This window comes from Scleropages formosus, chromosome 18 (assembly GCF_900964775.1).
Source record: "Scleropages formosus chromosome 18, fSclFor1.1, whole genome shotgun sequence".
NCBI lineage: Eukaryota > Metazoa > Chordata > Actinopteri > Osteoglossiformes > Osteoglossidae > Scleropages > Scleropages formosus.
Genome location: NC_041823.1, coordinates 25,394,264 through 25,414,897, shown reverse-complemented (window position 1 = coordinate 25,414,897; position 20,634 = coordinate 25,394,264).

The window sequence follows — 20,634 nt, the reverse complement described above, 5'->3', positions numbered from 1 at the left end:
ACCGTCAAAATCGTCCTGGTTCCGCCCGTTTCAGCTGCTTTCCCGACGTCCACCACTAGAGGGCAGCGATGCGCCACAAGACCGCGCGCGTCCCCTCTGCTGAGAACTGAAGCGACTTTATTTTTTTTGACTTGGTTCCATTTATGTTTGACCGTCGGATTTACAACCCATTTAGAATCCGATGAGATCCGAATGCGGCCAGACTTGGACCTTCACAAGTGCGAAATAAGGATGACGTTCCTTGAAGCTCATGATGTGCATAGCTTTGTGAATTTAAGTGCCCCTTGACAAAATAGTCTGTCCAATTCTTTTATGCACTTGCTTAAAAATACCTTATAAGATGCAGCTGAGGAATTAAACTTGTTTTAAGATTACAGTACAGTACCATGTAATACACAGTATCCATCCACTGCAGGACAATCTCACACAGCCCACCTTCCCCAATAGGTGACATTACATGTGCTCATTTAGCTGACACTTTTCTCCAAAGCAACTACCAGAGTTGAGGTACCTAAAATTATTTACCCATTTTGGTAATTTTACGGGAGCAACTTCGGGTAAATACCTTGCCGAAGGGTACTACAGGTGGAGGGATCCGAACCTGCAACCTTTTGGTCCAAAGGCAGCAGCAGCTGCTTGGGGCCCCATAACCAATTAGTTACCAACAGAGTCTCTCAGAACTTTGTCTCTCAAATTCCATGAATGCGATTTGGTGAATGTCAGTTGCCACAAAAAAAAAAAAAAAAAAAAAAAGAATGATCCTGTCATGATTGGAGAAGGAAACAAGACCGAAAAAAAAAGAAGGCTAAGAAAAGTAACAAATATAAAAGGCAAATCGAACAGTTTTTTTTTTTTTTTTCTTTGATTTAATCAGCGTTGACATTGAAATATTATAGCGCGGTTCTCTGGGTTCGGATGGGGCAAAGAAGGACCACAGACACCGTTGCTGTGAATGTTTATTGGAACAGCAGCACATACCAAAGGAAATAATGCTCTTGGTCCAAGGACTCCTTTACCTCAAGGACACACACACCTGACGCAAGCTTTGATTAGCCTCTTTTACTTAATATGACTCTACAGACACTCACCCCCTTATAGTCCCTGTCAGCCTCCACGGCGGTTGAACAACTATTTCACATTTTTCCCACAATTCCCATTATTGCCACCTGTTTACAGTGAACCTCTGTTCCCGCTCGAACATGACACTCCTTAGTAACGCAGTTTGTTACATTGCACCCTGTCAACAAGAACGGCAGCGTCCACACTGCCCACCCGCCCAAGTGCTGTCTTACTATGTCAAATGCATCTCCTGCCAGAAGCGTAGGTCCCGGACGCTCGGTGCTGATAGCCGGGGCAGGGAAAGCTGAAGTATCCCTCCATGGTGGCACGCCCGGGGCTGAAGTGGCCATTCTCCCACCTTGGCCGCCTGGCCTCAGTTCCAGCACAGCTCTTTGAGGTACATGGAACCAGGCCTGGAGGCGCAGGTGTGGTTTTCCTTGCGGAGGAAATTTGGGTCGACTTGCTGCAGACGCTCCGCGCTCTCCCTGCTCAGTGGGCGATGACGATGAACACCCCTCCTGCGTGTCTGAGGGCCCCACCACACCTCCTGTCGTTCACTTACCTTTCGTCGGAGGACCCCGATGGTCCGATCTGCTTCCCGCTAACGCCCCTACCGCCTCGCCGCATTCCAGGTCCGCCATGATGCCCACAGGACCGGGTGCTTCCCATTGGCCAGCACTCTTGTTTTTGCACTATTCTTGTTGGCTTTCTCCACTGCATTGCCCCTTTTTAGGGCAGCTGGAAGGGTCTTTCTCCGCCACAGTGGCAATGCGTTTAAACGCGGGTGATCTCGCGTATATGGCTTTGCTCGTCTCACCTGGGCAGCCCTGCCTTTGCGTAGGTGGGCTACGCTGTTCCACGCCATCTTGCATGCTGTTGGGAAACGCTCTTTTTAGTGGGAGCAGGGGGATTTTTTTTAAACGCAAGCACTCGCACTCGGAGGCAGTTCACTGCCCTCCTCTGATGCATTTTCCACTGGTGCAGGGAGACCCCATTCGACCTGCTTGCCCGCCATCAGCAGGACCTGAAAGCTCTTCCCCCAATGTCCCGCTGGACACCAGTGCTTACATACTGTCTATTAGATGAGTCTAACAGCTCCTCTGCATCGACCCTGATCACTGCAGGCTCCTCCGTCACAGATTGATGATTTTTTTTTTTAAAATCACCCTGCTCACTTCCTCCTTTGCACTGATTTCTGCTTCTCCATCTTCCGGGTTCCACTACTTGTAAATCCAGCTTCTCGTTGTCCTGCCCCATCCCACCACTGACACCAACTTTGGGTTCGGATGGAGCGAAGAAGGACCGGCAGACACCATTCATTACGCATATCTATTGGAACGCTGGCACACAGAGAGAGGAATTGGCGCGAAACAATGGGAGTAATGCTTTTGATCCGAGGTGATTTCTAGTCAAACTTTACTGAATAAAGTTATTTCAATCACCAGTAATGCGTCACAACATACTGTAACGATCCACGTTACTGGGAGTTTCAGCAGGAAAATTGTTTTATTGAAAATAGTTGAATTGTGGGTAAAAGGGAATTGTGTTCAACCGCTATGGGGACTCATGGGGAATCTTAGGGGTTGAGTGTGTTGGCCAGTGAAAAGTGGAAGAAAGTCTGGAGAGTGTCAGACAGGCTTGTTGGAGGTGTAGGTCCTTGAGGAATAGAGATCCTCGGACTGAGAATATTGTTTTGTGCCAGTACTTCTTGCTGTGTGCTGCTGTTCAAATAAATGTTTGTACATCCCTCTTCACCCCATCCAAACCTATAGTCCTGTGTTGCCATATGTACTATTCCTCTTACTTGAACAGAGCTGTCTACCCATGTGTAACAATGTAAAAGAACTGACATTAAATTTTATGATTTCCTCATCAATATATAATTCTACCTCTCCAACAAAAAAAAATACATCACTGAAACACACCAAACCACGTAATGAGATAAAATATTCAGTACTGCATATTCTCGATCCTAGAAGCCCTTTTCTTCAAGGAGCTGCACCTCAAGACAGCCTTACAGACTCCCCACCAGACACATACTCACCCCTTATGGTCCCTGTCAGCCCCCACAGCGGTTGAACAACTTTTTAACTTTTTTCCCACAATTCCTGTTAGTCTCATCTGTTTACAGTGAACAGCTCGTCCTGCTCCAACATGACATGCCTCTGTAACCCAGGTCGTTACAATATAATTACATTGGCTATATTAAATGGGGGGGGCAGCGGCACAGCAAGCTTTGTCAGGGTCTGCTGTGTGGCGGGTCTGAGGTTCGAGGCCTGCTTGGGTGCCTTGATGTGGACTGGCATCCCATTCTGGGTGTGTGTCCCGTCCCCCCCCAACCCTGCGCCCTATGTTGCTGGGTTAGGCTCTAGCTTGCCATGACCCCTGTGTATGTGTGTATATTAATAGATATCATATTTCTGTTGATATTGATCAATGTTTTACTATAACTAATGTGATTCCTAAGGAATCTTGACTTTTCTAAGGTTCTGCAATAGTTCTCCATTAGAAATATTGGAGGAATTTTACAGGTTGTACCAGACTACAAGAGAAGAATATTTTGAACCATAGAAGTAATTAAGTTTTAATATAAAAACTGTAAGTTGAAAGACAGCATGTGTTGTACAATTAAAGATGTGGTTTTTTTGTGAAATCAGCCCTTAAACTATTGAACATTTATTAAAAAGAGACAAATGTTGATATTAACTTTAAACAAACTGATGTGGTAATAGATTTCAATCCAACTAAAAGATCAAAAGATATATTTGTTCTAATTATTTTTTTTGGCATTTTATTATACATACAAAGTGAAATGGTTGAGGAAGAGTCCTACATCGGAGCACTCCAACATTCATGTAAAGACTCATTTGGAAACTATTTCGAAAAGTGTATTTGTATTGTAATGTGCTCCCTCATGTTGTTTTGATACCTATATGGAAAAGCTGTGTCCTCGTTTCTATGGTTTCCATGTTGTTATTCTTGTTGTTTTAATAAAGTTAGTTTTTTCTGGGGTTTAATTCCAATGTTATCTAACTGCTTTTGGTTTGTAGGTGCACCAGGAAGTGGCAGCTTTACATAGCAAATAATCAGTGTTGTTTTACTGAGAGGGGGGTGCAGCGGGTTTGGCCGGGTTCTGCTCTCTGGTGGGTCTGAGGTTCGAGTCCTGCTTGGGGTGTCTTGTGATGGGCTGGCGTCCCGTCCTGGGTGTGTCCCCTCTCCCTCCAGCATTGCGCCCTGTGTTGCCGGGTTAGGCTCCGGTTTGCTGCGACCCTGCTTGGGACAAGTGGTGTGCGTGTTTTACTGAGAACATTCTGTCATTTCGGCTGTCGCAGTCATCGAGCGTAGCTTGGGGTGCGCATGAGGGAGGGGAAGACACACAGAGGAATCCCACAACAACCCCAGGAATCAGCAAGAAAGTATGGCAAGAAGAGTTACAGTACCTTTATTCACTACAGTACCCACTGTGATGATTCAGCATGAGCCACAGCCTCTTGTCTCACTCTGCTTGTTCTGCTGCAGGACCAGTGATGTTTGGCCTGCCTGCAGGAGGCTGTGAATCTGGTAGCTAAAGCCTTTCCATCAGCTCTTTTGCCATATTTCCAGTGCTTCCGTGGGGTCCACATTCTTAACTGAGGGTAGCTGGTAGTGTAGTGGTTAGAGCTGCTGCTTTTGGACCCAAAAGTTGCAGGTTTGAGTCTCCCCTCTAGTTGTAATAACCTTGAACAAGGTATTTACCTTAAAAATTGCTGCAGTAAAAATTGCCCAGCTGTATAAATGAGTAAATAATTGTAAGTTGATTTGGAGAAAAGCATCACCTGAATGAGTTAAGGAAACTGAGATTTATGTGGCTTATATTCATATATATCATAAGCCTTATTATTCATACACCTGCTGCTTCCAATTTTATAGTACATATTTACAGAAGCAAGTCAGCTGTCATACCTCCTCAAAGGGTATCACAAATATTCCTCCTGTAGTTTTGAACCCACAACCTTCAGATTGTTACCTCAGTGCCTTAACTGCTACACACCAAGGAATACATTGTGCATACTGCAGCACAGCTTTTCAATTTTAAATAGCTGATGCCTTTTTACACAGCATCTTTTACTGAATACATTCAGATGTTCCATGCCGAGCTGGGGATCAAAGATGCCATTTCCCAACATTATCATTATTACTTGTTACACACTGGCTTACAAACTGTTACTTTCTAGAAAGCCCAGGAGGGGTGGGCTACCACTGGCCCATGGACCGCCAGAGGTTTTTTCTCCCTCAACCTTCAGTTGGGAGTTTTTGTTCTTTTCCCCGCTGGCCAGTAGGTATACTTATAGCTCTATAATCAGTTCTTCATAATGGTAGCCATTGGTTGACTGTCTTCTTTGTTTGTATCGATTTTTCTTGCCGTATGCCTGTGTTAAAGCGCTCTGTGTCACTGCGTGAGAAGAGCGCTCTATAAAAAAAAAAAAAATTAATAATAATAATAATAATATATTATTAAGTAGCGGGGTGCGGTGGCGCAGTGGGTTGGACTGCGGTCCTGCTCTCCGGTGGGTCTGGGGTTCGGGTCCCGCTTGGGGTGCCTTGCGATGGACTGGCGTCCCGTCCTGGGTGTGTCCCCTCCCCTTCCGGCCCTACGCCCTGTGTTGCCGGGTGGGCTCCGGTTCCCTGTGACCCTGTATGGGACAAGCGGTTCTGAAAGTGTGTGTGTGTGTTATTAAGTAAAGCAGGGGTGCCATGTGGTGGTGCAGTGGGTTTGCCCTGTGCCTGCTCTCTGGTGGGTCTGGGTTCATGTCCTGCTTGGGCTGCCCTGCGATGGACTAGCATCTAGTCCTGGATGTGTCCCCTCCCCCTCCAGCCCTGTGTTGCTGGGTTAGGCTCTGGCTTGACCCCACTCAGGACAAGCGGCATCAGTTAATGTGTGTGAGTGTGAGTGAGGGGCTCCATGGGACCTTCTTGGGTTTTCTATAAATTTTCCATAATAGACTTTTTGTGCTGTTGAAGTCTTTGTTGTAATGGTTAATGCTTACATATAATATCCCGCTTTGACTCATCTGAATCTGAAATGTTTACATATAAAATCCACACACAGCCGACTCATCTGAAAACGGGTCCCAAGCGCTCGCATCCCTCCTTCGGTTCATGGAGTTGGTGAACGAGAGGTGTAGTGGGGGAAAAGGTTACGAGACATTACAAAACAGAAACAACTTTGACAGTTTTATTCACGAATAGGCAGATTTATTTTGTGGCTTCTCAGTATGAATTTGTAAGGAAACCAAGAAGGTTTCACTACAACTTTGACATTACATGAAACCCACACTCACACACACTGTCTGAAACCGCTTGTCCCGAGCGGGGTTGTGGCGAACCAGAGCCTAACCCGGCAACACAGGGCGCAAGGCTGGAGAGGGAGGGGTCACACCCAGGATGGGACGCCAGTCCATCACAAGGCGCCCCAAGCAGGACTCGACCCTCAGACCCACCAGAGAGCAGGCACAGGCCAAACCCACCGTGCCACCGCCCCCCCCCCCCCTTTACATTACACCTTTCCGTGTAAATTAATCAACTCGGCCAGAGCAGTGCCCTCTCACATTCGCATCTCTTCCTGACTGAGCCGACTAGTGAAAAAACAAAGATCACCAAGTCAGCCGTTGGCCACCCATTCCTGATTCCCCAAAACTCCTAGCCAGTACTCATGTCAGTGTTCCAGGACTCGTGTTGACCCACCACTCAAGGCCAGAGTAGAGATGCTTCTCAGCTTACGACGGTCCAACTTAGAATTTTTCGACTTTACAATGGTGCTATAGAGATACGCATTCAGTAGAAACCGTACTTTAAGTTTTGAATTTCGATTTTTCCCCGGGCAAGCGATATGTAGTATGATGCTTTCTTGTGATGCTGGGTAGCGGCAGTGATCCACATCTCCCAGTCTGCCATGTGGTCGCTAGTTCATACAACCAATACTCTACAGTGTTCTGTGTTGCCACTGTTTTTTTGATGCCCCCTACCGTATCTACGTTGTGTTTTGTGCATCCATCATGTCTACGATTCATACATTTGTGTCTCCTGCTGCTGGTGAGAAGAAGAGGAGGAAGGCAGTTACTCTTGAGGAGAAACTCTAATTAGTATGTTTATATCTATCGTATTTATTTTTCTATAATTTCTTACACTTTTCGTACACTTTATGTAGTCCTGTGTAAGAGGTTTTGTGCTGTTTTATGTAGCACCATGGTCCTGAAGGAACGTTGCTCCCTTTCACTGTATACTGTACCACCTGTATATGGCTGAAATGACAATAAAGCCACTTTGATGAAGGTGACAAGCCCATAATGGCCATCGCACGTGAACTTGGACTTTCGCAATCAACAGTCTCGACCATCTTAAAGGATAAGAAGCAACGATGTTCCGTAGGTTAATTATATCAGATGCGTTTTCGACTTCCGACGGGTTTATCGGAACGTAACCCCATCGTACCTCTGAAGCCCTAGACGCCTGCTGGATGCTGTCTCAGGAAGACACCAGGAGGTGGCACTCTGCTGCCAGGTACGGAAAGTCAGCTGTGACAGCTGAGACCCGGAGCCCAGGAGGGCCGTTGGAAGGAGAATGTAGAAGATGGACAGCGAGGCGTCGGAGGGCGCGTCATCCCAACTGTCACGATTCGGGCGCCGAAGAGATGTTCCCGGACCTGCTTTGTTGTAAGGACAAGCAGCGCTTTCAGGAGGCAATTTAAGCCTAGCTTTTTCCTCCCTTTGGTGGACGTATTGCGCCGTGGGCCGGCGCCACTCCCGCCTCGCTCCAAAGGATGCGAGTCGCATGCTCCCGTTGAGTGGGATTGGCATATTTGCCGTGGATGTAATGTGCCTAATGGCCTGGCTGCTGCTGCATTTCACGCTAATGTGCGGCTTGCTGTTTCGCGGCTTCACGCGCACTCGGCACGCTCCAGCTAATTGCTGCTTTCAGGAGTGTTTACCTGTCAAAATGGAAAAGAGGGAAAACGGCGGGTCCTTCCCTGTGTCTGGGATGGTCTGCTGGGCTGCAGCGGATGTGACAGCAGACACTTCTCTTAATGTTACCGCTAATCCATTTTGTAGCATGGAAAAAAGGCCTTAGATTTCTGCTGGAATGGGGTCACATCACCCTGGGCCATGGTGGCTTGCGGTCGATGAAAAGGTGAAGGGCAAAGGGAAAGGTGAGCACTGCTCAGAGGGACGACGTCTGTTACCGGCTCTAGCTGCCGACTCCACCCGTCCCCCGTCCTCTGTCCTCCGTCCTCCGTCCTCAAAAGCGTAGCCCCTGCAATGCGGAGAACATACATGGGCTGAACCACCACTGCCTTCTCTTCCATTAAACTGTGCAAGCCTCCACTTCGCCCTGAAAGTGTCTGTCTGTCAGTGTTTCTGAATGAACTTTATCACAATTATTTCCCTTATTTTTTTATTAAACTGACCCGTCTCTCTATGTCGGGCCTCTGCCGACGGCCCGCGGGCCGAGTCTGACCTGCGAATACTTATCCGGTCCTCAAGCTGATTTTGAACATTAAAAATTAAAACACATTTATCTCTGCAAAGAAAGCTGTTTCTGGCCAAAACTGTGCCCAGTCCAAGTTCCTCAAGTAGGAAACGACTCTTCCTCTTTGCCCCTGCTGTCAGATCCAGCATGGGTGCTTCTGACTCACGTGCTGGAGCTTCAAAAAGTCTCAAGGTTCCTCACCACTCTGCCTATTTGTTCCAAAAGCGGCCAAACACGTCTCCCTACTTTAAAAATAGAAAACGGACAGATTAACAATGATTGCACTGAGAAATATCTATTTGTAAAGGCATAATTACTCTAATTATGTTCCCTAGAACATGTGAGTCAAGATTCTTGCGCATGAATAAAAACAACCACCCCTCCCCCCCCAAAAAAAAAATCAGTGTCGGCAAAGTGGTCCTGCTTCGTATGAAACCCACTTTACAGCTGTTGCAAAGTCAATCAAGTGCAGTTTTGGCCATTAGAAGGCACATAAACTGAATACAGGTTGTTAGATGTGCACCTTATATAAACAACATAAATCAGTTGTCAAAACAGAGTGAAGGTCAACTAAGATCGGGGCATTTTGAGATGTCATCTGTGCTCCTGTGGATATGTTCTGCTGTCTTAAAATGAAAAGTGATTGTAAGAAATTATGAATATGATCATAAAAAATGTAACAAAAAGCAATATATCAAAGCGATGGTACTGCAGCCGACCCCTTTGAGACACAGCGTTGCATTTAGTGTTGTTGCTCTTGCACACATGAGGGGGGCACGGTGGCGCAGTGGGTTTGGCTGGGTCCTGCCCTTGAGCGGGTGTGGGGTTCGAGTCCCGCTTGTGGTGTCTTGCAGCGGACTGGGGTCCCGTCCTGGGTGTGTCCCGTCTCCTTCCAGCCTTGCGCCCTGTGTTGCTAGGTTACGCTCCAGCTCACAGCAACCCTCCTCAGGACAACCGGTTATAGCCATTGTGTGTGGGTTTGTTCATTTACTCATTTACATGTGAACATTGAGATTTGAGAATTACTCAAAGTAATTTTTTTTACCATTGCTATATTTTGCTTTTCGTAATCTGGCCCTCATGAGGAAGTCGTTAAAGAACCTGCCTCCAAAGCAATTTACAATGATTTACAGCTGGGCAATTTTACTGTGTGAATTCAGGGTAAAGATGTTCAAAAGTACCACACTGAGAGGTGGGATTCAAACCTGCAACCTAGAAAGTCTGTGCCTCTAACCACTACGCCACCTGCTGCCCTGCCTGTGTGTTTGTCTGTCTTTCAAGCACAGGAAAGCATTCGACGCTCAGTGCCTTCCTGCTAATTTAAGCGGTTACTCAAATCTGAGCTGCACACCTTCCAAAAGCAAAGAGTAGAAATACGACGAGCCACGAATGGGTGAGGCACAGAAATGAAATAAAGCTCTCCAACTGCCCACCTTAGGAAGCCCGATAAGGCAAGCAGTAGTACATGAAGTAACTTGGCTGTGCTTTTCGGAGCTTCGTCTTGCAAGGATTAGGGGAGGTTATAAACACTTTTATCTCCATCTGTGAGAGGTGTGCTCCCCTCAGGATGCTGGGAGAGGCTCCGCCCCTTTTGTCGCCGATTGCTCCGGCAAGTTCTCCCTCACACCACCCATCTACTGTGACCCATGGCATCACCTCGAGGTCGTCTCCTGCGCTCTCCGCCTGCGGGACACATGGCTGTCACTCATGACGAGGGCCTTGTTCCATAAGGGAAGTCGAAGAGTGACGAGCTGAGTCGTCAATCAACGCTGGACAGCTTCTATGTTTACATTTACATTTATTTATCAGCCGACACTTTTCTCCAAAGCGACTTCTAATGAACCCTATGCAGAGTTACCAGCCCACACACCTTACTGACCAAGGTGACTTACACTGCTAGATACACTGCTTACACTGGGTCACTCATCCATACATCGTTCTATTCGTACATCGTTCTAGGTTCTATTTCTATTTGTACCTTCATCAAACCACATCTCGAAATTCCCCCTGCTTTTTAAGAAAGTGTAATAAAAGTGATCAATCTTTATGCTCTGTATCCCGTATCCTACAGGCAGCGTGCTCTGAAAGAGGTTTAGTGTGCGACGGCAGGAGAGGCGGAGGATGTTTTTACCGAGTCAGGATGAATAATGAGAACATTTCACATCAGTGAGAGCACGGCCATTAATTTAGCTTGCACTAAAAATAAGCCTTGTAAGTAATGATTACTATTTTAATTTTCTTATTGACAAGTTGCATATAAAACGGCTTATATATTCATCACTGCCAATATGAATGGCGCTTCTAAAAACGTCATTCTGCTGGACCTCATGGCCCCCTAAGAAGAATGCGTGGATGAGGTCAATGAGAGGAAGAAGATGAAGTACAATGTACTGGAGGAGCAGTGCCACTCAACAGGCTGGAGGGCAGGTGTGTGCTCATTGGCATGGGCTTTAGGGGCTTTGCAGGGAAGTCTTTGTATACGGCATATAGTGTGTTGGGTATCACAGGCAGACAGAGGAAAGGCGATGGAAATTGTTATTGAGGCCGCAGAGAATGTGGGTTCAAGGTAGAGCTACTTGGATGCAGGCCGAAGCCTGACTGACCCTGGCTGTATCCCCGAGACGAGGGTATATAATGTTGACAAGCTCAAACCACCCAGCGGCCCCAGGTCACATCACTGATGATGCATAGCAAGACGAGTGCTTAAAAAAAGAGGTACAAACATATTCTTGGGCTAAATGTATAACTATAGGTTAAGTCCTCAATGTACATCACACACACCTTGACTGAAACCGCTTGTCCCAAGTGGGGTCGTGGCAAACCAGAGCCTAACCCAGCAACACAGGGCATAAGGCTGGAGGGAGAGGGGACACACCCAGGACGGGACACCAGGCCATCGCAGGGCATCCCAAGCAGGACTTGAACCCCAGACCCGCCAGAGAGCAGGACCCAATCTAACCTGCTGCACCACCACACCCCTCGATGTACATCATTTATAAGGAAAAGCTCATGTTCGTGTGGGAGCCAGTGACAAAGTCGCTTTTGTCAAATGTAATCATCCTTTTGTAATCATCCTGCTCACCAGAGCTTCGGGAACACAGAAAACTGCAGAATTTTGAGAGAAAGCTTCCTTCACAAATGTATTCTTTTCATGCATTTATAAATATTTCTAAACAATAATTAATTTAAAGACCAAAGCACAAGAGTTGCTCCTCAGGTATAAGTGTCCACTGCGTGCATTTTCAGTGGTACAGTCACTGCCCGGTCAGCGCTAGGACCCACAGTCGTATTGCGATGCTCCTCCACCTCTACTGACATCAGCTGAGCCACAAATTACATTGGCTTCTCATCTTATGAATATTTGAGTGATGAATTTTTGAACATACAAACATTTCCCAATGTATTTATGTATCTTAAATACATTTTGTTCACTCTTCCATTGTCTATCATTTCTGTTTTTGGTGGACTACTGCACTCCTCCACCTATTGTTTCTTGGTCGTCTCATACAAAAGAAGTCCAAAATCAAAAAACCGTAGGTTTGTGGAATGAGCTCCCTCTCCCACTCAGAACTGCTGAATCCCTCTCACCATTGAAGAAGGGTCTCAGACACATCTCATTCAAACACATATCTGCTCCATAAATGCCCACCATTTTATCTCTTCAAAAAAGAACTTCCTTTCAAGTCTATAAAGAGCACAGGTATTCATGTGATGTATGCAGGCAAAAGTGATGGTACTGTATTGAACTAACTGACTGAACATCTTGTCTGCATCTCTGTCTCTCCACATATTGGTGTATTGGTGCTTTTGTTTTTCCTGTCATTGTTTCTCAGAGAAGCATCTGCTGAATTAATCAGAGTATGAATGTACGTAAATTTACATTTATTTATTCAGCAGACGCTTTTCTCCAAAGTGACTTCCAATGAACTCTGTGTAGTGTTATCGGCCCACACACCTTATTCACCAAGGTGACTTACACTGCTAGATACACTACTTACACTGGGTCACTCATCCATACATCAGTGGAACACACTTTTTCTGTCACTCACACACTATGGGTAAACCTGAACAGCATGTCTTTGGACTGTGGGAGGAAACCAGAGCACCCAGAGGAAACCCACGAAGACACAGGGAGAACATGCAAACTCCCTACAAAGTGAGAGGACTTTGGGATGGAAAACTTTACATTTGGGCTGCTGATGTGAAGTCATTCTTCTACTAATGACCAAGGTGAGGTATTTTGACTTTATTTCTCCCTCATTCTCTCTTCAGGGAACTGAAAAACTCAACATTGTACATAAGAAATGAAAGGAAAACACATATCGTAGTGTGTATGTTACTTTGTTCCTAAAAACCCTTGTATCACCAATTGCCTTATGATCTAAATTAAATTAATGGCGATAAAAAGTTACATCTTGAACCTAATAAACCCAGAAGTTCACAACTTACAAATGAATTCCTTCATTGTATCTTGAAAAAAGACTTTCATTACTTTATTAGTGGTTATTATTCTTCATGTAGCCAATAATACAATGATAACATTGAATCATTGCTTGTAATGTTAACTTTTTTTACTAAGCTGCTTACATTATTTAGCCATTTTTACAGCAAGGTATTCAGGTTCTGCCCTGTGCTGGGTCTGGGGTTCGAGTCCTGCTTGGGGTGCCCTGCGGTGGACTAGCATCCTGTCCTGGGTGTGTCCCCTCCCTCTCCAGCCTTACGCCCTGTGTTGCCGGGTTAGGCTCCGGCTCCCCGCGACCCCGCATGGGACAAGCGGTTTCAGACGATGTGTGCGTGTGTGTGTGTGTGTGTGTGTGTGTGTGTGTGTGTGTGTGTGTGTGTGGGTATTCTTATTGTAGCAGTTCAGGGTAAGTACCTTATTCAATGGTATTGCAGCAGGAACCTTAGATTACTAGTAATGACTCAAAATACTATGTCATCTGTCTCATTTTGGACATAAAAAGTGCTGGTTTCAACTCTTCATCATTATTCATTCTATCATTATTATGTGCTTTGTCATATTGTGTTTTTATGGAGTAATTTATAGTGTGGCACTGTACTACAAATTCCGTGTCGTTTTACATCTTTTAAGAATCTACTTGGTTGATTAAAAGCAATGCGTCACGCGAGGTCCTCTCTGTTGTGCAGTGTCCTGGGTTGGTCACGACCCAAAGTTTGTTTCATTATGTACTGACACATCAAAGATTATTTTTGCCCCAGTGCAAAGCCTGGATTTATCCTCTCTTTAAATTTGTGATTCTCCAGCAAATAACGGGTGTTCTGTATGGGATAGTGGTACAAATCGAGGGAGAATCTGTATTTTCAAGCTAGGGTTTCAAAACAAACAGCACCAAGAGAGAGTGTATGGTGTAATTAAAATAAGGGTATTTAAATAAAAGCACTGTACCCTGTTTAATTAATACATTGAGCCAGTGAGGTTAGAACTGCAGCCAAGACAGAAGCTGAAGACCATTTATAGGAAAGGAAACTGAAACAAAGTGAATAAACTGTGGTGAAGGGTGAATTAATCTGCCACAGAAGAAGCTATTTTGAAGCCTTGTAGTCTCAAATGTTCAACCTGCTCTCCAAACTGCAATGAACTTCATTTAATGAGTTCATCTCCATACAGAGAGTCAGCTGTAACTGAGATGCTGAGTAGCTGTAGAGACCAGTTCTAGTTCTGGTTAAGCCCTGACCTGGAGACTGACTGGCCACCACACTGCTCTCATTTCACCTCTGTTAAAGAAACCCTTCCTTTGGTGCAAAACTACAGACCGGTCTCCCTCCTCTCCTTCCTGTCTAAGACTCTAGAGCAAGCGGCCTGTGATCAACTTTCTGATTTCCTCACCCGGGAACCATCTCCTTGATGGTTATCAGTCTGGTTTCAAAGTTGGTCACTCCACTGAGACGACCCTTCTGGCGGTATCTGATGCTCTCCAAGTCGCTAGAGCCGCCCCCCTCTCCTCAGGCCTCATCCTCCTCAATCTGTCTGCAGCATTTGACACTGTCAGTCACCGGATTCTACGCTCCTCTCTTAACCAGCTTGGGATCAAAGGTGTGGCACTAAGATGGTTTCAGTCCTACCTATCTGACAGATCCTATCAAGTGGTCTGGCGGAGCTCTCGTTCTTCTCCTCTGCCTCTCTCAACCGGTGTCCCACAGGGCTTGGTATTTGGTCCTCTTCTTTTCTTGATCTACACCTCCTCCCTCGGTCCGGTCATAGCCAGATTGATGCATGCATTCAAATACCACTGCTATGCTGATGATACCCAGCTCTTCTCCTTTCCACACGCATTGCTGCCTGTCTGTCGGACATCTCTTCATGGATTTCTGATCACCACCTCCAGCTCAACCTCTCCAAAACAGAGATCCTTCACCCCCCAGCTGGCCTGTCTCCCTGTCATGACCTATCGATCAAACTGGACAACTCACTCATCTTGCCTACCTCCTTGGCTAAGAGCCTGGGAGTAATGACTGATACGAATCTGTCTTACTCTCAGCACATCAAAGCCACAACCCGGTCCTGCAGATACATCCTGCATAATATTCGTAGGATCCGTCCCTACCTCATAATTGACTCTGCCAAACTACTTGTCGAGGCCATGGTGACTTCCCATCTGGACTACTGCAACTCTCTCCTGTATGGCCTTCCTACTACAAACCTCTACAGCTGATACAGAATGCTGCTGCACGCATTGTGTTTGACTTGCCAAAGCATTCCCATGTATCTCCTCTTCTCATTTCTCTGCACTGGCTTCCTATAGCTGCCCAGATCAAATTCAAGACCCTGGTTATTGTCTACAAATGCTTCAATAGAACTGCTCCCAGCTATTTACAGGACTTGATCAACTGCGATACCCCAGCCAGACCCCTTTGCTCATCTACTTCTGCTCGCTTGGTGGTCCCGCGCCCAAAAGGTAAAGCACGAAGGTTCTCAGTTCTGGCTCCGGTGTGGTGGAACGACCTCCCCCTCTCACTCAGAACTGCAGAAATTCTGTCTGCATTTAAGACTACTACTACTACTAATGCCTACTACCCCTCTTGGGGCATAGGCTGTCAACAAGGGCTCTCCAGGCATCTCTGTCCTGGGCCAGTTTTTCCAGTTTTCCCCAGGTGTGGCCCATCCTGTTGGTTTCTGCATCCAGGTGGCGTCGCCATGTGTTTTATGGCCAGCCTCGCTTCCTCTTGCCTTGGGGGATCCACGTGAGGGCTCTTCTTGTAGTGTTTGAAGCTGGCTTTCGCAGAGTATGGCCGATCCATCGCCAGCATCTTTGCAGGATATCATCCTCAACTGGTTGTTGTCCTGATCTCTGCCATAGCTCTTGGTTGCTGATGATCACGGGCCAGTGGATCCTGAGAATCTGTCGCAAACAGTTCTTAATGAATGTCTGTATCTTTTTTGTGGTAGTGCTGGTGGTCCTCCAGGTCTCTGCTTCGTAAAGTAGGACTGACTTTACGTTGGAGTTGAAAATTCGGGTCTTGATCTTAGCTGTCAGAACTCTGGACCCCGACACGTTCTTCAGTTGCAGGAAAGCTGCCCTTGCCTTGCCTATTCTGACTCTGACGTTGACATCTGTCCCACCCTGCTTGTCGATTACGCTGCCTAGGTAGGAAAAGCTGTCCACCTCTCCTAACGCTTCACCATCAAGTATGATTGGAGAGTCCTTGCCTGCATTGACCCTCAGTATCTTGCTTTTCCCTCTGTGGATGATGAGACCTACTTGTGCTGAGTTCTCTGCCACAGTGCTGATCTTCTCCTGCATTTGTTGGTGGGTATGTGAGAGAAGGGCGAGGTCATCTGCAAAATCCAAGTCATCCAACTGTTCCCAAGGTGTCCATTGGATCCCAAGTCGTTTCTCAGCTGTGGAGGTCTTCATCACCCAATCAATCACAAGCAGGAACAAAAATGGTGACAGGAGACATCCTTGTCTAACTCCTGTTCGCACCTGGAAAGCGCTAGTGAGCTGCTGACCATGCACCACCCTGCAGGTCATCCCGTCGTAGGAGTTCCTGATGATGTTGGTACACTTTTCTGGTATTCCGTAATGTCTCATCAGCTTCCACAGGGTGTCTCTGTCTACACTGTCAAAGGCTTTCTCATAGTCAATGAAGTTTATGTAGAGTGGTGAGTTCCATTCTATTGACTGCTCCAATATAATACGGAGCGTGGCTATTTGATCTGTGCAGGATCGCTCTTTCCGGAATCCTGCCTGCTGGTCTTGGAGCTGTTGGTCAACTGTGTCCTTCATTCTGTTGAGGAGGATCCTATTAAACACCTTGCCTGGAACCGACAAGAGTGTTATGCCTCTATAGTTGGAGCAGCTGCTGAGGTTGCCTTTCTTTGGTAGCTTGATGAGGTATCCCTCCTTCCATTCTGTTGGGACAAGTTTTTCCTCCCAGATTTTCTTGAAAAGGGGGTATAGCATCTCTACTGTGGTTTCGATGTCTGCTTTCAATGCCTCTGCTAGAATGTTGTTAGGTCCTGCTGCCTTGCCAATTTTCAGCAGTTTGATAGCCTTACGGATCTCCTCCCTGGTGGGCTCCCTGCAATCGATAGGCAGGTCTACAGCAGCTGGCTGGATGTCTGGTGGGTCCTGAGGGGCTGGTCTATTAAGCAGCTCTTCAAAGTGCTCTACCCATCTTTTCTTCTGTCCCTCATCTCCAGTGATGGTCCTTCCCTCCTTGTCCTTTACAGGCCTTTCTAGTTTGTTAAACTTTCCAGACAGCTTTTTTGTAGTGGTGTATAGATCTTTCATATTCCCTTGTCGAGCTGCTTCTTCAGCCTCAATAGCCAGAGAGTCAAAGTATTTATTTTTGTCAATCTTGATGCTCCTCTTTGTACTTTTGTTGGCCTCCCTGTATGCTTCCTGTGCTCTGGCTTTCTCGGCCCGTGTACGGCTGTTGTTAAGAGCTAACCTCTTTTCCTTCCTTTCCTGTATCTTCTTCATGGTCTCTACTGAGATCCACTCCTTGTGGCTGTATTTCCTGGGGCCTAGTACTTCCTGGCATGTTGTTATCATTCCCTCCTTCACTGCCTTCCATTTCACATGAATAGTCTCCTCATCCAGAAGCTCCTGCAGAGCCTGGAACTTGTTGGTGAGGGTTAGTCTGTATTCCTCTAACTTTGTTGCCTCCTTGAGAAGGGCGGTGTTGTATCTCTGGCGCTGGTTTGTCTCTCCTGTCCATGTCTTCTTTAGCTTGAGCCTGAGGTGAGCCACAAGGAGATGATGGTCTGAGGCAACATCTTTTCCTCGCTTGGCACGTACGTCCTGCAGGGATCTCCGGAACCTCCTTGTGATGCACACATGGTCTATCTGGTTCTCTGTAGATAGATCCGATGAAACCCAGGTTGCCTTATGAATCCTTCGATGAGGGAAGATGCTTCCGCCAATGACCAGGTTGCTTGTGGCACATAGGCTGACAAATCTTTCTCCATTGTCATTCATCTCACCTAGTCCTTGCTGCCCCATAATCTCCTCATAGCCCCTGTTGTCGCTACCAATCTTGGCATTTAGGTCTCCCATGACAATGGTGACGTGTCTTCCTGGCAAACTCTGGATGACGGTCTGCAGTCTGTTCTAGAATTCCTCCTTCTGCTCTTTATCGCTGTCGTTAGTTGGGGTATAGCACTGCACGACATTCATGCTAATCCTTCTCATCTTAGTTCTAAAGGTTGCTGTGATGATGCGTGGTCCATGGGCCTCCCATCCGGTGAGAGCTCTCTGGGCTGTCTTATTTAACATCAGAGCCACACTTTGGGTGTGGGGAGCGTTGTCTTCCTCGTGTCCTGAAAACAGCAGCATCTCTCCCAATGATAGCCTCTTCTGGCCTGAGCCAGTCCACCGTGACTCGCTGATTCCCAAGATGGTGAGTCAACTCCGCCGAGGGATTCCTTCGGGGTCCCCTGCTGGTCCCAAGCCCGGATAAAGGAGGAGGGTTGGGCATGGGGCTAGCGACCCCATCCCGTAAAAAACCCACACCGCTACAGAAACGCCAACAAGTACTGAAGACATCTCGGCCTTGGGCGAAGATGGATTTCCAGCTGGAAGTCTTATGACGCGGAGAGGTGAAAGCCAGAAGCATCTGGAAGCTGCTCAACCGATCACCACCCTTTCAACCAAGGCCACCCTTAATATCAGGACGTGGAATGTGAGGACCATGTACGAAGCTGGAAAGGCGGCACAGGTGGCTGCAGAAATGAGGTCTGCATTTAAGAAGGGTCTGAAAACTCACCTTTTCCGGACCCATTTCGCCCAAGATCTCTCCAGATCATGTATTGTGTAAATGTTCATGCACCGTAACTTCATGATCATCCCCAGATAAGTCTTTACACAACCACTACTTTGGCATTGTATGTAAATGGTTGTGTACCTTATTTAAAAAAAAAAAAAGAAAAAAATTGTAGGAAAGTTATCAGGATACATCTGTCATGTGTTTTATCCCCCTACTTGAGTGATGAACATCGGTGCATCAAGTGGAAAGAAATAAACTAAGTTTACTTAAGAATCACATGTCTGCAGCTATGTCTCTTTCTCCTAAAGAAATGTACAAATTGTATTTTCTCTGAGATGTATGTTGCTTTGGAGAAAAGCATCTGTTAAATGAATAAATGTAAATGTAATAGATAGTAAGAAGATGGAGATCTATCTCAAGATCAATGTACTGGAACCCTGACCTGGTCAAGCGTAGGGCTGTATGGCAGAAAAGGATTTTGCACGCTCTCGTCATAATACAGTCAACTTCAACTGTGTTAATCGTTGATGTCAGTATATGTGTGTCATGGTGGTCGATTGAATGAAAACTGGTCAAATTTAGAAACCACGGTGTTTATCATTTTTGGCAAAGAGGTTTTATGAGTGAAGATTGTTTTATGTGTGAATATTTTTAATTTTTCTTTCAATTAAAAGGTGTTTCAATGTGGTGCACCAAAGAATTAAAGCTGTTAACATAACGTAGCGTGTCAGAAGTCAAACAGAGACATCGATGTCAGCCAGGGGAACAGACTTCGAGAATAGCATGAAGTACAAGTTATCTCTTTGATTAATTTAGCCATTCAGAAATATCATGTTCAATACCGGGCATTTGTTTTCACAGACCAGATGTGCTTTATGAAAAATATTTATTCAGTATATTGCAATACATATTATTTCTTGAGGCATTTAAAAGGGGTTTCAGAACTGTTCATCCTGTGTCTACACATTTTTTTTCTACAACACAGTAGCACAATACATCATTTCATAAGAGATTTAGAAACTACAGCTTCAAACCTGGCCCAATAAGCACTTTTTAGAGTGAAACACTCTAGTCATGATGATGTCTGAGCATTTACAATTCATAAACTTGGGACTGAAATACTTCCATTTGGACAGGAAATATACTGCCAAAAGCTCTTTGGGATTGTGATTTAGTCTAAATGGTCACTTCTGACACTTTCTGAAAATGGATTGTATAATTTTCTTTTATCATCTCTGCCATCAGCTTGGTCTACTTTGGATATTGCATTAAGTCTGGAATTGCTCTGGCATTTGGGAAATGCCAAAGCACTGTATTGCACCTGACGTCCCACTGGCTTGTTTCGGCGAAGTTGCGGTTCAGTGACAAAAGCATTTGTTATACCTGTGCCATTGGCTGGTGAAATCTTCAGGCTTTTTGACCCCGAGAAGGGGAGAGAGAGGTTTTCTGCTGCCCATTGCAATGCTATTCTATCCGGACTATAGGGTCTGCATGAGATTGTGCTATGCTGGGCTTTTTGGCAAATAGCCGGGGGCAGAATTAATTCAGGCCATCAATCTCATTTTGCTCCTAACCAACAACAGGCTCAAGAGTACAGCACACTTTTACCTTCATTCCTCTCAGAGCAGTGCACACACATTCGTTTTAATGTAATCTACTACTATTTTCCATTTCACTCTGAGACTATGTCATTAATACACTACTTAAATGACTTAGAGCTCACTACCATCCCAAACACTGCGGGGAGCTCACGTCACCCAGTGGCTCTTCATCTCGTTTCTGCAAAGGAACTCGGCGTCTCCAGTTTTCCAGCAGGAGCATCAAAATAAAGTGTCT